Source organism: Cygnus atratus, chromosome 11 (genome assembly GCF_013377495.2).
Source record: "Cygnus atratus isolate AKBS03 ecotype Queensland, Australia chromosome 11, CAtr_DNAZoo_HiC_assembly, whole genome shotgun sequence".
Classification (NCBI taxonomy): domain Eukaryota; kingdom Metazoa; phylum Chordata; class Aves; order Anseriformes; family Anatidae; genus Cygnus; species Cygnus atratus.
Window position 1 is genome coordinate 7,131,957 of NC_066372.1, and position 18,122 is coordinate 7,150,078.

Genomic DNA, 18,122 nt, shown 5'->3' on the forward strand with positions numbered 1-18,122 from the left:
TTCACTTAGAATATTAAAATTATTTTTTATCCTCCCTACCCCTCTTTTTTTTTTTTTCCAGCAGTACTGCATTGTGGGATAACATCAAGGTCTGTCTTGCTGCTCGACTGTTCTGTTGACCTGTTCCAATGTTCTGAGACCACAGACTGACACGAAGGAATCTGTAAGTACAGTGGTATGGGGGAATACTTTGCTGTCACTTAAAGGTGTGCATCCTATAAAGATAGTTAGTGTGATGTTGTTTATAAAACCTTGTAAAATAAGTGGTGAGTGGCAGCATTTGTTTTATACCATATAGTCCTCTCTGATTTAGTGCGTGCAGTTGATCAATAAGCAAAGATCGGGTATTGCTTTATTAAAACTCTATTTTGTATTTTTAGCATTTAATGAAAATATTAGATGGAAATAGGAGAAAATTCTGTTAACAAAATCTCTCTTAGGTGTCTTACAATCTTCGGCAAAGCTAAAATAGGAGGAAGAAGACTATAGGGAAGCACGTTAACTTTAAAATAACCGAATATGGTAGGTATTTAATTTGATAATCTGGAGTTACCTACTAGGAATTTTAGGTTACAGGGGATAGTTGGATCCTTATAACACAGCCTTTGCTGTATTGATTGGTGTGTTGTTGCAAAGTAATACTGCAAAAAGGACTGTGACTACCATATTTGAACACACATTCTGGAAGAAATGGCATTACCCACAGAGAAATGGAGAATGAAGATAACAGTTGTTGTTACAGTTTAGCAGGAATACTGGAAAAGAAAAAAGTATGTCTCGAGAGAGATTTGTCAGCTCTTTGTTACTGGGAATGCCATACTAACCAATAAATGGTGTTTCAAGCAACTGCCATCATGTAATAGTTGGATTCTAGAGAAACCTTTAAACAAGAAAAAAGTGTTGTTGCAAGTATTTTATACTGTGGCAGTTTAGAAATAGGAAATACTGGATTATATTTATCATCAACCCTGACTTCAGGAAGGAATATGAAAACACTTCAGTCAAAATGTGGTTTACATGTGACTGGAAACTGCAGTTCTTTTCCTGGCACTTGCAGAACGTAGTCTCTTTGAGAGAATCTGTCTTTATCAGTTACAGTACTCTGAAAATGACATTGCTTCATCATGTAGCAGTGTTTTGAATTTCATTAATGAAGAGTGGCATGATAACTCATCTTTCACAGTGTTTTGTTTGAGACTATTTCCAGGCACAAGAATTCTTAGGTATAAATAAAACTATCATTTTTTTCCCCGCTGTCACTCCTGTCTCCATTGATGTAACTTTGTGTCAATACAGTTAATTATTCATCAGCTTTGCTTATTTGTTTGAGTACTAGGTTCAGTTTGAGTTACTAACTTGATTATGAAGTATGGTCACTCAACTTTGTTTGGAATTTCATCCCCTAAATATTGCTACACGTACATACTACCATACTGACACTTATTTCTCGTTTTCTGGGCTGTGACCATTGATACGTTGTTGTTCACAGCTATTGCAAGGAAGATTTGACTGTTTTATTCCAGAGAATACGAGCACACGCTTAAAAGAGCTTCATGTTGGATGGTGAAAGTTAAAAACAAATAGTGAATTTTGACTGGATCTTGCTTGTAATGAAGTTTATAGTTGCCATGTTATCCTTTTAGTTTGGATGAATATCTGTGTCTCATGCACATGTATAGACTCAGAACTCTGCCTCTTCTTCCTACAGAGCTATGAAGTCAAGAATAAATTATTTGATTGAACTGCTCTGTAGTTCATTTTGCAGGTGGATGTTAAAATATCTTCATCTGTTGATGTTTATTGTGCAAATAGGAAATAACTTGGACAGTTTGTTTTGAAAATAAGTTGAAACCATGGGTTAAAACTCTTGACTCGTAGGTATTCTGAACAGAAAGGTACTGCAACTTTCTAGATTTTAAAGCAATGAAAATACCACAAAAGAATGCAAATAGATTCTTCTATTTGTAGGATATGCTAACTTTCTTGTGTCTTTACTTTTTTTTTTTGAAAGCTTTAGGGAGGAGGCAAGAGTTATAAAGTGCCCAATCCTACTGAGGAGGGCATTATCCTCCTGACATACCCAAATAGTAGACAGCCAGCACCAATCCAGTGATAAAGCTGCTGTTTAAGCAGAGCTTTCCAGGCTACCTTTTTTTTCTTTGTTCATTTGTGTATGCTAAACATGAGTGACGTGAAGTTTGTCGTAACTGTAAGCATGCTCGGTTATACGTAGGGTTTTTGTTATACTACTAGTCCAGCAGTGGTGGCAGTGTCCTCGACTTCTTTTCAAAATAAGTTCTAGGATGATTGCCAATTTTTTGTAGTTCAGCTTCTTCAGAGACTTACTACAGTGTCATGTTATGTATTTGTATACTGCTGGCAAGTATTATTTGTTGTAAGTATCACAGTTGGCTGGATGTTGTGATTACAAAATGTGTGATTTTTGGTTTAATATTTTTTGTGCTAACTATCCTAACCAAGTGGATTAAACGGGGCCTGTAGCTCAAAGTTAATTCTAAAGGTTTTTTATGAGGAATATTGAACCTTTCAGAACTGCTCTGAACTGCACTCTGAGATGCAGAGCCAGTTTATACAGCATAATGAAGAAAAATTAAATATTATGCTCAAATTTTAGAAAGTGGCATCAATTATATATATATATATATATATATATATATAAATTTGAGGAAATGTAAAGCTTGTGAGAAATTGTGTAGATTGCTGTAAAGTTAAATGGGTATTCCTATGCTTTTTTTTCCGACAGTGGGGAAAGACCCCTCAGATATAGCCTGAATTTCAAGGCATTGGTATTACTCAAAAACAAACCAATACTGTTTAAACAAGTATTGAATATCATGTGTTTTAATTCAACTTTGTGCATTTCCGTTCACATTCTTTGAACCTCTTAGTTCTTCCTATAAGTAGGAGAGCCTGACATTTCTTTTGCGTCTATCTGAATTTAAAGAGGGCTGTTATTCCTTGTTATAATGGTTCGAGTCCATATGCATACTGTATTTGAACAAGAAGTTGTGTAGGACTAATGGGGTTAACTAGAGTGAGATGCTGACATGTATCAGGTATGAATTGATGCTTTCATTCTGGTAAGGCTGCAGAGCCCTGTGCAACCTTTTGCTTTACAAACCACTTTAACTGTTGTGAAAATGTGCAGTGATCTTGGATCTTGTCTTCAGTGTCCACTGCAGCTTCCTCGTGTAGCAGAATTGGCTTGTCACCTGCATGCTGTCAGCTTTGTCTTCTTGGCAGCCTGAATGGCCTGACTTGGCTTTTTGCCTGCTTGCTACAACAAGGCTTCTGACAACTTCATCAATCTTGAATTTCCTTACTATGACAATTCTAATTTTTTAATTACTTTATTTCCTTCCTCCATCTTCAAATCTTGTAAGCTTTTTTCCATCCTCAGAATATTTTTTCCTGTTGTTACTTGGAGTTAGTATTAATTAAAGGTATTCAGCACGTGTATAGTCAGTTGTTCTGCTAACAACTAAGCATAGCTAGCATCTTCTTATTACTGTTAACATTCATTTACCTACAACCAGGGTCTATTTGCTCTTGTCACATCAAAATGAAGTTGGTACAACCAAGTATCTGGACTCCGAGCATAGATCACAAAATTAGTGACTGTGCAGGAGTATTCAAGAGCTGGATGGAGGCTCTGGTGCTACAACAGCGAAAGGTGTAGCTCTGTAGTGGATTGACTTGTGTAAGGCAATTGCACGAACAGCCACAAATTGTGGTTTGCTAGTTCAGCCTCCTGTGGTTGAGCTACTGTTCTCAAGCTTCATATCACCAAGTGGGAATGCCACTGACTGTCTTCTCAAAAGCACTGTACAGAAGGAGAAATTGCTGCCAAACTCTTTCCAGTGTCTTTTCCCTTTAGCCTACTGTTTTCTCCCCTTTGGCTTTCAGGTTCCATGTGTGTTACTGGTCCTTGTAAAGGCTGTGTGTTTCCTTTGGGAGCAGTACTGTTATGCCTTCCGTATCCAGAGAATAATCCTGAACCACCCTCAGACTCTTGAGCTCTGCTCTGTTAGGCTGCTAAAGATTCCTTAGTTTGGGCACAGAAAATGAGTACTCAGTTCTGATCTTACATGGCTTGTGTGTTTTTTGCCCTTTCAAGGGTGAAAGGCTGGGAAAGAAAGCTTAGCTGTGGCCTGTGAGTGGAGGTTATGGTGTGTCTATTTCTATATTCTCAACTTGCTTTGGAAAGGCTTTTCGCCACTAATGAGAACTATTCATCTCTTCCCATCTTAAATTGAGGAATTAGTTACAGGTACCTTTTGAAAGCTGTGATAAACAAGACACTGAAGTCCTTCCCTGTAATGTCTAAATTTTGATATGTACATATGTCTTAACGTAGTCCACAAAGACTTCACATTTGGACTTGAATGTTTACTCTAACAGCTTTCATGAACACACGCGTTGCTTTTAGATTTAAATAGCAGTGTAATCTGAGATGAGAGCTGTAGTACAGCAGCTAAATATATCCTTGCAGCATAGCTGAGAAGTCCAGCATTCAGAAATTAAATTTGGCAAATAAGGAGGATTTTGATCTTTTTACAGCTACAGCAAGAAAGCAGTCATCTTTTATGTGGTCATGTTACTTAGTTTCAGTTTATTCATATGCTTGGCTGAGACAATATTCGGTGCATAGGTATCAGTATACTAACATTAATGTGAAGCAAGTCAATATAGACTAAATGGTAACGGTTAGATTGCAGTGGGTAAGCAAGTGTTTAAGTAATAAGGTGTCACAGTGAATATAAATGGTTGTAGGTGGTTGATGTGTTTGTCTTAATGCCACTAGAAACACCAGTTGAGAAGATCTATTCCATTTGATGACAGAAATGGCTGAAGTTGTATTGAATCTTCCATAGAGAAATGTGTTAGTTGAATGGTAATATGGAAATGCACGGTCAGTGTGGATTTCCGTATAATTATTGCATAAAATGTTACCTGCTAATTAAGTAGTTCAATTTTGTTTAGTTGTAAGAAATGTGAAATGGGGGGGATCAAGTCATCTCTTAACAAAGCCTGAATGGTCGCGATTGAGTATTGTGGCTTTTACAGTGTTATAGAGAGAAATGGTGCTGATTTTTTAACACTCGAGCTGGTATTGTATTCCAGAAGTACAATAATTACCCGATTCCCTGGCAGCTGGATTGCGCTTGGATTTTAAACCATATCAGTTTTCATGTAGGATTCCCCTGAATGACGCTGAGCATGTTAAGTGTTGTACTGAGGAGAGAGAGACAGCCAGAAAGCAAGGAAGTTTTGCAGACTGAACTTTGCAAGTGAGGCTTATAAGAGCATATCACTAGCATTAATGTCTTTAGGTAGTTAGGTAGCAAACTTGACGTCTTATTGGGATTTTCTATATTGCAGGTGTGCTAGATATGAGGAATAAATTCTTTACCAGGAGGTGGTGAAACACTGAACAGGCTTCCTAGAGAGGTGACTGGTGCCCCGTGCCTGTCAGCACTCAAGAGGTGTTTGGACAATGCCCTCATGAATAAGTTTTAACTTTTGGTTAGCCCTGAGGTGTTCAGGCAGTTGGACTCAGTCTTTGAAGTTCCGTCTGTACTATTCTATTCTAATGTATGTACGTTGCAAACCAACATCTGCAAATGGGCATGCATGTCAGGCCTTTTTTTTTTTTTTCCCCCAGACAGTTCTAGCAAAGTTAGAGATGTTTCTAGCAAGTAATGGGCCAGCGTAAGAAGTGACCTCATCTCTGTGAGACAGCAAATAGGAAGGGAATAGGATGCCTGATTCTTATGATATTTGTGTAAGTTGGTTTTGGTTTTCCACTCAGTAATGAAAGTGTTTCGAATACTGCTATTTGCAGTTGAGGTTGTTTATCAGGTAGGCTAGAAATGTCCACTTCTGTTCCTATGTCTTTGTAGAAAGGCCACAAGAGTGTTGTGGCCTGAGGTGATTTGCTGTGTAATGGAGCAGTTTCTGTTGCGTGCAAATTGAATGTTAAGAGGTGTAAAACAATGGTGATTTCTGATGCCTGACTTTATGTTTAAATACAAAAGCTTTCTAAAGTGGGGAGGAGTTGTTTTGCTTTTTAAGACAGCAGGGAGAGTATATGTATATAGAAACTGTTTTTTTCCAGCACTTCCTAAAAAGCTAGCTTAAATACTGGCTCAGTGTAGTGGTAAGAGATGAGCACGAACATCAGCCTTGCTGAATTGTGCTGATGGTTGCTTAGGAGTGACTGGCTTTTCCTGACCTCAAAGACACGATGCTTAGTCTGAAACTGGGCAAATCAAACCATACTGGAGTGTTTGGTTAGAAGTGGTTAAACTGTGGCTTCAAACAATACAGCTGTCAAATTACCTGCTCAGTAGATGGCTGTGTTTTAATTTTATTGTTTGTGACTTCTGAGAGAAAAAGCTCTCTGGGTAAGTTTGTGATTTTTTGCAGCCTTGACTAGTGTCTGTACTCTGATCACTAGAGTCAAGCTGGTAGCTGAGCTGTTACGTTGGTTGACCTTCAGATCCGGAGGTTATACATTAGCTTCATTTATCATTAACTTGGGTAGACCTGTGTGTTAACGGTTGCTCTTGTTGTCTGACGGTTGCTCTTGTTGTCTGACATAAGCTGTGTACCTGGGACAGTGAGGTCAGTTTTCACCTATGTGCTGGCTTAATTCAATAAAACTAAGTGCAGAATTGGACACAAGTCACGATTATCAAATTTTGTGTTTAGTGCGAATTCTGAATGTAGTGTGTCAGATTCTTGGCAGAGAGTGGCAAAAAGGTTAGGGCAAATTATTATGTGCAGCAACTGAAGTTTCTAAATATTTTGCAAGTGTCTCAAGCACATTGCAATGTAAATACTGCTGTGTTCTTCTTCCTTGGTAAATGGATTGTTCTGCCCAAGACTTGTGTGAGTTTTGTATAGTTGGAGAAAATTAATACACAGGAAATGTGTTTATTCTGAAGTGAGACTCTGTGATGAAAACCAGAGAGGCTTTAGCAGAGCTCTTAAGACAACCCAGCTGAGTTATAACAGTAATTTCTCTTTTCAAAATCTGGAAGCAATAAACACTTCCGATGTGCTTTCAGAATGCAGAGGAATCAGTCCCTTGGGCAGATAGCATATGAGAAAAAACTTTGGAGTTAACTTTGGATGTCAACTGTACGATCTTCTGAAGATACTTAAATGCTATGGCATACGGGAGGCTGAGGATGCAATGATTTTGCTTTTTCCTCTCAAAGATGAACCTCAGTGAAATGGTAGGGAGACTTGAACTTGAAACAGTCCCAGTATGGGAGTATGGGAGCGATTGAAAGGGTTAGTTCTTGGGGTTAGATGCCTGCATGCACACAGCTGGAGGGTTGATTTAGTTCAAGGATTTGACGAAGACTATTTTGCTGCATAAGTGTGATGGTGTCCTACCTGCTCTTTATGTTATTGGGTAAATATAAAATATGTGTAAAAAGAGACAAACAAAAAAGCCTTAGTCTGAGACCATGTAGATAAGGCATTCTGAAAAGGGTTATTTCGTGTTTTCTTACATAGCTCAGACACTGCCTCAGCCTCAAAACACATGCTTGGAAAGCTTAGTTCTGTCAAGAGAAGACATCTCTCTTCTTTTTATTGAAGGCACGTGGGGGTGGGGGATAGTTGAGCTGGTCTTACGTTTGATTTTAATGAAGAGTATAAGCAGCATGCATTTCTTATGTATGTGTTTTCAGCATTCTCTCTCCTTCTTCCCCTATTTAAATGGTGATTCCAGACAGTGTTCTCCCATGGGACAGTGTGAGTGCTGTTCAAACTGCCTGTGAATACTGCAAAGCATCAGTTTTTTTTTTTTTTTCCTAGGGGTACTTGAAGTGAAGCAATTAAAATGACATGAAGTGCTTGAGACTGAAAGATATATGTCTGTGGGAAGACTTTATGAAATTCAAAGTGTATTCTAATCAGAATTGATTTGGCAGCTGCATAGTTAAAGTAATAGACGTAAAAATGTGATGATGTCAGGACCTGAACATGTACTGTTTTTTTCTGAAAAGTGAATGTCCTGTCCTCTAAGACATAGCAGGCAGAAAGAGAAGAGCTTTATGCTATCTGGTATAGCGTACAACAGTCATATATATGCTTCCTGGAACTACGAAATTTTCAGTCACTGAAGAGCTCTAATTGGTAGTAGTGAAAAAGCTGCCTTTTAATTTGCTTTTGTTTTCTTAATTTGCTCTTGTTTTCGAGTGGTATCAAAAGACTAATACCTCCTGCAAGAAAGTAAATTACTAATCCATGAAATAGCCACTAGTGGTCTTAACCCATTTGGTGTGACTTTGCTTACTTGTATAAATGGATGTTATTTGGAGAAGGAGGCACATTGCAAGTAATTTAAAAACCATAGATTGCTGGGGTTACAGTACTGTACAGAAAGCTTGGTTACCAAATGATTGTGCTGTGAAGATGACCTTCAAGCATACAAGAGGATGAAAAAGTACTGTCTTAGGAAATCTCACAAAATTTTATTACTGGCAATCTGCTCTAAAGAGCACTTTTCTTCCTCTGGAAAGACTTAGAACAGTTCTTGATGCCAGTGGGCTTGGTTTGATCTAGGAGACTAGTGTTTGTGGGTCAAGAAGTGCTTTGCATTTGTGCTAGTCAACGACATTCACTCTGGTCTATTTGTAGTGCCAGTTGTTTTTGATCTTGATTTCTACCGTCTTAAGAGCTTGACTGGCGTGGTAACTTTCCTTGACAGAAAGTGGCCATAGGCCTCAGGTGGCTGCTTGTGATCTCATTTTGAACTCCCGAGCTGCTGATGGCTGTTAAAAGCACACACTAGTTGCATCAGCAGTTGCTGTTTGTAAAAAAAGTTTTGTTTTTTTTTCATTACTGTTTACTGAGGAAGTAGCAGCCTAAAACAAATTAATTTTCAAGTGCAGAACATTTCTTTATCTCTTCATCTTACCAGAATATACTTGTGGAAATAATTTCCTGGTGCTGAAAGTTTGATTTTTGCTTCTGTATGTCATTAGACAATATGCATAGAGGGGAAAAAATGTGTAACACTGTGTATATGATTGCATAGCTTCTGTAGCAGTAGTCAGTGTGGAGACTTCCTGGCATTTTAGCTCTTCTAATTCTCAAGTGATGTGAAAGTGAAGATAAATAAATGATACGATAGCATGCTTTCTAACAGTCCAGAGTATTTTGATGTTTAGAAGTAGATAATTTGATCTACAAAGGCTGTTGTTGTAGGGAGAAATTTTAAGGAAGAAAACTATTTACCATTGAATTTTGAAAAATAAACCTTTTGTTATGAGTTGAATACCTTCAATTTTAAGTCTTAAGTAGCCAGAAAAATTGCAAACAAATTGTGTTAAGATGCCATACTGTGAATTAGAGAGCTATGATAAAACATACATACAGAGCTATAGCTTGCTTTCTTTCCGGAACAGCATTTTGGTACCTTATTGGTCTGGACAGCCTTCTGCATGTTTTGTTTGTAAGTAGACACTTTTAATTTGTGTAGTTTGAAGGCAAATTGTAAGATTACTTTTGAGGTGTCTTGATAAATTAATGACTTTTCACTGGAATAAATATATATTTTTTTGAGGAGAATTTTATCTCAAGCTGTTTAGTCTGAAGATCAGAGATGTTATGCCAATTTTTATTTTCTGAAAAGGTATTGTGTTTTTAGAATAATTTTCTGGAGTGCAAGAATGCAATAGAAGAATGTGTCGATTTCAAGGTACTAATTGATTTTGGGCCCCTCTCGGGAGTTCCTTAGTAGGCTGGTATATCCTGGTATAACATTTCTACAGTACTACAAAATCCTATATTGTATTTGACTCCACATTCTTCCCTTTCAGCACTCCGAATTTGGCAGCATAGGTCTCCGTACTGGCTGCTTTTCATAAATATATGTAGTTTTAACAGCTGAATGATAACTAGAATTATATTCATGAAATTCTCTGTTGTATTTTCTAGGCACAAAATACTTATGTACTTACAGTATTCTACTAAGAACTGAAGTTATTGAATATTTGTTCCAGAAATATTTAAATTGTATAAATACGAGATTATAATACCGTTACACTGCATATAATGCAAAATATCGTGACTTTTAACTCCCTCCTTTATATTAAGTGTTTTCAAGGTAAGAAGTGATTCCTCTTTTTCATATATGCTTGTTATCCATGCATGTGGTCAGTGCTTAACAACAACAACAAAAAAATCACCTTTTAGCTCAAAAAAAAAAAAAAAGACAATAAAGGAAAGTGCATTTTTAGTTGCACTTTAGTACACATGCATCTTAGGGTTCTGACTATCTTGCATGAATTAAATTGTCAGTTTGTGTATGGGAAGTGAATGGTGGAAATCCTTATTACATGAAACCTGCAAACTGAATCAGCTAAAAGGCCTTTATAGCTTCTAATGTAAAATATAGAGATCTGTTTCAACCAGACTGATTTAAATGTACAACTGTCTAGACTTAGAATGTAGAAATAGTGCTTTGCATTGGCATAAATTTGCAAGTTCTGCCCTTTTTGTTTTTCTTTTGGAGCTGTATCTAGTCTCCAAGAGTACTGCTACCCACGAAGCCTAATAGAAACAATAAGCCTAATACAAACAATGGACTTAGAGCAGATACCTCATCTTAGAACTTAAGTGGCTACTCATACGTATATATTATTTGTTCTAGTAAAATAATAGCTTGCACTTCAATGCTGAGTTTGATTTTAGAAATACATATTATTCTTTGTTTTTACTATGCTTTTCAGTGCTTGTTGTGAAGGCAGAGGCTGGCCATGTAAATTGCTCCTGTTCTCACATAATTACCTACTAACTTCATCTGCCTTCAAACACGTGATTCTTCCAGACCTGCTCAGCAGCAGACATAGGTGGATTACTAGTATAAAACCTCAGATTCAGCTAAGCCTTCTTATATCTTCAATTAGTTTTTGTTTTTATATAACTAACTGGGATTTAAAATCTTTCTGTAGTGCACATACGTTATGAATTGTTATGGTCTCTAAAATGTATATATGCTCGTTCTTGGTGATCAGTGCTGAACGTTTTTGCACTTACAGGTACAGCCTTTGAAGCAGTTATGTAACTTTGAAAGGTGAGCATACTTCTGAAAATGCATAGTCACCAGTGTGTTTAGGACATGTGCTGCAACAGGCAATATTCTGGACAGCTTTCTAGGCTCACTTGGTGTGCTTGCCTTTTTGCAGCATTAGTCAAAACTTTAAGACGAGTTTAATATAAGGCTTGGATCTGGTGATAGGTTTTTTCGTTTTGTTTGTTTGTTTTTTTGTATGGGGCTAAAATCTACTGTGCACATAGTACATTAACAAGAAAATAAATATTTTGACTTAACCTTTTTGAGAAGAAACATGAAAATCGACTTGTTAATAAGTGGAGGTTAAATATGTTTTTGTGAAGAGGAATAGGGATTGGGAGCAGGACTAGTGTTATCGTGTACTGATAGACCTTTCTTGGATGAGTATCTTGAAGGGGAAACATGAACCTCCTTTAAAGGATGCTTATTCAGGAGAAATGTTTGCAGCCTGAGTAATTCATGACTTAATAGTACAGAAAAAGTAGAAGCTCCTGTATGTTTTTTTGATAGTGATTACTTATGACATCTGAATTCATGCTTTTTTTTAAATGAAAACAACACTAATATATTGCCATAGAATTACTGAGGCTGACTAGCTTCCATAGAACCAGTGAGTCTTTGTAAAGGATTGTTGAATAAATGTTGCTGTAGCGTATATCAGCATAAATGGGTAAGAAATCCAATGAATTCTGATTTGAATGCAAGTAAATATTTGGATATTCTGAGTGTATGGCATCACAAGGTGGGAACAAAATAAACCCTGTACTGAGAAGTTTCTTTAATATTATGGGGTTGTTCACTGCTGAGGTGTCAGTAGCCAGAAGAGAAACAGCCTGCAACTGTTCTAAGGCAAGCTGCTCTTTCCATTTCCGGGACAAATAAGCTTAATGTCTTGTTCACAGTTGTTCAACAGCTCACAGATTGTCCAGATGTAAATAAAGGATAACTTCAGTGCAGATTCCAAATCAAGAAAGGTGAGAAGTTACAGTTAGTGTGAATGGTACCTTGTTGTAGAAACTGCCGTGTACTCATAGTTCAAAGGTATGTTATTTTACATCATCAGGTGTCATTTTCAATTACTATGTTTTGTATCCCCTTATTTGGAAAAACGTTTAGTTCCATTTTTAAAAGCCTATTTCTAGGCTCAAGTCTAGAGCCAGACATGTTGCATTAAGTGAAGAACCATTGATGATAACTGTAGTGAACTCCTTGCAGAGACTGTGAGTCTGGCATGCCTAAGTAGTTGATACTTGAGAGTCTCTGGACATTTTGGAGGGTAAATATCATTCACATCATGACAGAAGAATAGATGAGTTTGACACGTGACACATTTTTAGTGCTTGGTTTCGCAGGAGGGTGGTAAAGCATGACTGCCTTGTACTTCAGATTACTCTGGTAAATCAGTCAAACTAGCTTTCTGTCATCAAAGGAAAGGCATTGCAATGTGATGCCAGGATGACATACTGTTCCGGGCAAATACCTTTCAAAGAACTTAACAAGTGTGACTGAATGTGAGTATTTGCTGTAGCTTTTACTGTAATAACAATAATTAAGTTGAAGTAAGTTACTATATCATGTTTGGTAAACCTCATTTTTCCCCCTTAAGAGGAACAATTATACACGTTAAACAAGATTTTCTCTTCCTATCCGACAACAAAGTTAGAACTTGTTTTTCTAATTTACTTGGAGAGTAAGCTTGGAGTTCATTGTACAATTCTGAGTAAAGTTTGAGTAGTTGCTGCTTTATGGAGAACTTCCTACCACTCCTGAAGATCTGTGAACAGCAGGAAAGTAGTGTTTGCCTAACAAAGAGTTTGTGAAAACACAAAGAGATTTATCTCTGATATTTATTTTAGAAGGTTAGTTCAGCTTCATCATGTAAGAGATGAGATTTACATTACCTTGAAAATGCAGCAGAGTATAGTTGGCTTTAAATGGTCACAACATGCACTCTTTTGACCTGTATACAAACATGCAGCCTTAAGAAGAAATTAATGGCATGCTTGCCTCTTATGTTGAAAAACTTACCCATTGTGCCTTTTCAGACCTCTTCAAAGATGTCATCCCACATGTGTAGGATGCAATGAAGATGATGAATCTTCAAAGCTGCAAATAATTAAGAAGCATAGTAGATCCTAAGAGACTGAGACGGGGTTTTAGCAGATCAGTGTAGGACTGAGCAGCCACCACCTGTGAAGTATAAAGGAAAAAAGCCTAGTTTAAATACTTCAGCTCATACCTGAAGCACTATTTTCATATGCTGTACATTTTTAAAGGAATAATGCTTAGTTCCAAGTGTATGTGAAGAATTGTATTTGAGAGTACAGTTTCAGCTTCAGGATAGTCAAATTTGCCTACATGCTGAATACATTGTTCCAGTAGGTGATTTCTGTTTATGAAATACCTGACACAGCTGTAGATTGTGTTATCAGTAAAGAACATGTTTGCAATGGTTGTGTTGAACAGATAAGATTGAAGTTACAGATGCTAGACAAAAAAGACCCAGAAATATTTAATAGCACCACTTGATTTATGAAAAGCAGTGCACAAGCAGTTAATGTGCCTGAAATTCAGTCAGGCGAATCAAAACTCCCAAATTCAAGGTGGGGATGGGAGTAGATGAGCTTTTGAATTTCCCTACTAAACTGGATTAACCAGTTTTCCCTACGCTGGTAGGTACAACCTCAGATTCTTGAAGATCCTGGGGTTGTCTCCTTTTAACTTCCATTGTTGGGTGTCAGTGTAAATATCTGAGCATGTCCCACTTCAGTCTTGGTTGCTTTTCTTCAGTGATGACTTAGGTATGTCCGATTTGTTCAGGAACGTAAAAAGAATAAAAAATTCCAAACTGTAATTTAATTCTTTGTGAGAGTTTTCATACTTCTTTCAGACTAGCTCCCTAAGATAAGTCCCTATTACAAAATTATAACCTTTTCTAAATATTTGCTTTTGCTCTTCAGATATTGTGTTTATGACAACTTTTAATCTCTTCTGTATGTCAAGTTTGAAATGATTCTCAGTGTTTACTGGCAGAAAATTACAGAGAAAAGCTTGTTGTTGAAAGAAGAAATGCCACCTTTCATCCTATTAACTTGTTTCTCAATCAGCAGCAGTTTATTATGTAAAAACTGTGAAGGGCGGGACAGGGGGGATGACATGATCTGAGGAGTCTGGCTAGGGAGATGGGGCATTCTTTACTTGCATGATAAATAGTAGTTTCTCAAATCTGAAGTGTAAATGATAGACCATGTGTTTTGGGGTGGGTGGAAGAGCAAGAATTGACACAGCGTATTGGTTTGTGTTGGCACACATGGATTTCTGACTATAAAGTCTCCTGTAATGTTTTGCTTGGGGGGTGGTGGTGAGGTTAATTAAAACTGTTCTCATATTCAAAGGTACCTTTCATGTTTCTGGTCATACTATTAAAAACTGACTTATCTGCAGTAGCTACTTTGGGGTATAGGGTGCTTATTGGTCACTTTTCCCCATTTGTTGCCTGCTTTATTTCTCATGAATAGTAAGCATAGTGCCAAAGCATGTGGGTGTTTTGTGTCGTTGAGGAAGTAATGTGATGAAACTAAATGTAGGATTGCTAGATTTATACACAGTGTTCTTCTGTGTACCTTTTGTAGCTAGAACTTCTTTCTGGTTTCAAAGTAGTCCCAACACCTAAAACTTGAAGAAAATCACTAATTGAAAGGTGGCTTTAGGCATAAAGGAAAGTTCAGCCTTATAATTTAATAACTTCTCTGTATTAACCAAGAAGAATACTATAATGGTTGTGCTATGATTGCTCAACCTTTCACACTTACTGTCATTATGGTACTCTAGAGGAACATTATATAAAATATTTAAAGCTTTATCTTAATGGCTTTTGGTAATGGCTTTTCGGTAATGAACCCAGATTAAAACTGAACACAAACCACTTAGGAAATTTTTAAAATGCGAGCTTCTTCAAATAGTACCAGCCTAAGTTTTTGTATTAGCTCTTTGTTGGACTCCAGTTGTTCTTAGTATAAGCGGATTGAAGAGTACAACTGTGGTTCTCTGAGAGTGTTTCTGCAGTAGATTCTTTATGTACCTGTCCTGGCTTGGTGTGCACATACCCACATTCTTTGTCTCAGAATGACCCACTGGATACCCCAGATCTTTGGCAGTTGTTGCCATATTACTTCCAGGTAATAGGAACAGGTAGCGTATCACTTCTGGGAAATCATTTGCAAAACTATGGTGGTAACGTACAGAGATGTGAGTGGTTACAAGAATATTTAACGTCATAAATGCCAAATTGCTTTGATTGTTGAAAAATCATGTATGAATCACCAAAATGTTGCTGGTACATTGTAATGTCAGTTTGATTAGTGTTGTGGTTTAGCCCGGCTGGCAGCCAAACACCACACAGCCGTTCGCTCACCCTCCCCCCTCCCTCTCCGGGACAGTTTATTAAGACAGGGAAAATAATAACAATAATAATAATAATAATAATAATAATAGTAATAATGTGTACAAAGTGATGCACAATGCAATTGCTCACCACCCGCTGACCGATGCCCAGCCTATCCCCGAGCAGCCAGCCCCCCCACCCCGGCTAGCCACCCCTATATATTGTTCAGCATGACGTCAGATGGTATGGAATACCCCTTTGGCCAGTTTGGGTCAGCTGTCCTGGGTCTGTCCCCTCCCAGCTCCTGCTGCACCCCCAGCCTGCTCGCTAGCAGGACAGAGCGAGAAGCTGAAAAGTCCTTGGCTTGGTGTAAGCATTGCTCTACAACAATTAAAACATCAGCATGTTATCAGCGCTCTTCTCATCCTAATCCAAAACATAGCACCCTGCCAGCTACTAGGAGGAAAATTAACTCTGTCCTACGTGAAACCAGGACAATTAGTTAAGTTGTATGACAGCTCAGTTTTACTGAGATGTGTGGCTGTTTCCAGTGCATGTTCAGATCTTTAATAGAACAGACAACTTCAAAGTGACTACAGCTTTCAAGTGTCACATGATGGAGATGCCTCCCAGTTCTGACTGAACTCCTCCCAATTTCAAAACTGAAATGCCAGCTACTTGGTATTTTCTAATAATAGCAAACTAACTTAAGTTTGTAATAATTTTTCTTCTCTTTGTTTTATAATCTTGTTATAAGTAGACCTGATGTGTGAATGCTACATTTACCAGCAGAAGTTAACTCAGCATTGGTATGTGAAAAAGAATGAGAAATAGAGGCCTAGAAGCCTGGTCATAGCTTTCATTACAAGGCAAACATATGAGTGATTCTTCTTTAGGGTTCATTTGTGTGTTGTTTTTTTTTTATAGAAATGGATGGAGATCCTTGTCAGTGAAGGTGGAAAAGGTATCAAGCGTTACGTCAAAAAGGAACTTTGTTTTAAAACAGAATTGAATTTTACACATAACACTCTGCTACATTCGTACGTCCTACTTAAATTGTGTTTGCTTCAGAGTGTGCTAGTACAATCTCTTCTGTGCTGTAGCTGAATTAGAATATAGGAACTGATATATACTGGTCAGTAGGTCATCTTTGCCTAGTGAGGACAGTTTCTGCTTTGCTGTTCAGGCTATCTTTTTGTTGTACAGTGCTGACTAAGAGCAATAGCTCTCTTGTTCCCTTGTAAACTCTGCAATGTTATTGAAAACTCATTGAACTGTGCATGTCCTACCTCAGCATGTTGCAGACCCTCCCCAGGAGTGCATGTAGTGGTGTGAGCATGTTTTCAGAATGTTGTTTTACAGAATGCAACTTGCTTGTTGTGGTTAAGGATTAGAACCAAGTTAGAAGAAGAAAAAAGAGGAAACACTTGAAAAGAGGATAGGAGCTATATTCGCGTGGGTATTTTTAGGGTTTGGAGCTCAAATGAATATGCAGGATGCCAAGGAATCAAGTTAGTGAGAGCGGTTTTGAAGGAAGGTGGAGGAACTACAAGCTTAAAATGGTCATTCTGTGCTGTTCTTGTTTTCACAGAGCAAAATTTTGAGGCATTAAACCTCCAATCAGAGGATTAAACTTCTCAATATTGTGAGAGGGGTGGGGGGAAGGAGCTATTTCCCCACTTACAGCTCAAAAATATTAAGCTATTACCAGATTCATGTAGCAGGACTGGTACAGTAATATGGTGATGAATGCCAACAGGACTAAAACACTGGAATCCATGCTTTGTCTAATAGACCATGTAGTTTGATTTCCTTTTGGTGTCTGCAGCAGTGCTTGGCTATCAATAACAAAACCAAAAAGCAGACAATATAGCAAAACCCATATAAACCCAAAGGAAATATGTGGGCAGAAATAACAGTATAACAGGATACTGGAATTTATCCTTACAGTCTGTGAGCCTCTAATGCAAATACTACTGAAGTAAATTATAGTAACACGATGAATTTTGAGAATGCAGACTACCTGGGAAGTATCTATGAAGGGCAAAATTGTAGTTTACCTCTAATTCACAGCGTAGGATTCTGCAGCGGACTTCAGAAAGCGTGCTAGTTCAGTGTTTTTCTTTTTCACTCAACCTTCTTTTTCTGTAAATAATATCACTAGCATTTAAACTAAAACCCCTTCACAGATACGTAGCTGCAGCTAAGTTGGGGGGGGGGGGTAGGAATTGAAGGGCAGGGGTACACAATGGACAATACTACTTACGGTTTAAAAAAAAAAAACAACAGTAAAACATTTGAAATGTTCAGCCCTGTTGCTTTTTGTGGAAACTCGCAGAGTGAGGTGCTTTATGCACTCGTTGTCCTCACCCCACTGTAGGCTGAGTGCTACTAAATAGGCTCATACTGTGAGTAAATCCAGGGTTCAGGGCAGCTAATTTGCTGACAGGGCTTTTGGGCAGTTCAGTTTCATCTCTGGCTACATTCCAAGAAGTGAGGACACTAGAATAAATAAACAGTGATTAATCATTTTTAGGCTCTGTTTAGCTCTGATTGTCACTTGGTAAGTTTAATGAAAAGGAAAAGTGTATGGCTACTTCAGCAGTAACTAACCCACTT

General features: G+C 37.7%; 1 protein-coding gene across 1 annotated transcript in view; it reads left to right on the forward strand.

Moving 5' to 3' along the window:
* TLN2 (talin 2) overlaps nt 1-18,122 on the forward strand; it is a 177,238-nt gene that overhangs the window by 32,288 nt on the left and 126,828 nt on the right. Inside the window, exons 2-3 of the mRNA XM_035553894.2 lie at nt 62-163; nt 441-522. The gene's annotated coding sequence lies outside the window, so the exon portion shown is untranslated. The remainder of the gene's footprint in view (nt 1-61; nt 164-440; nt 523-18,122) is intronic.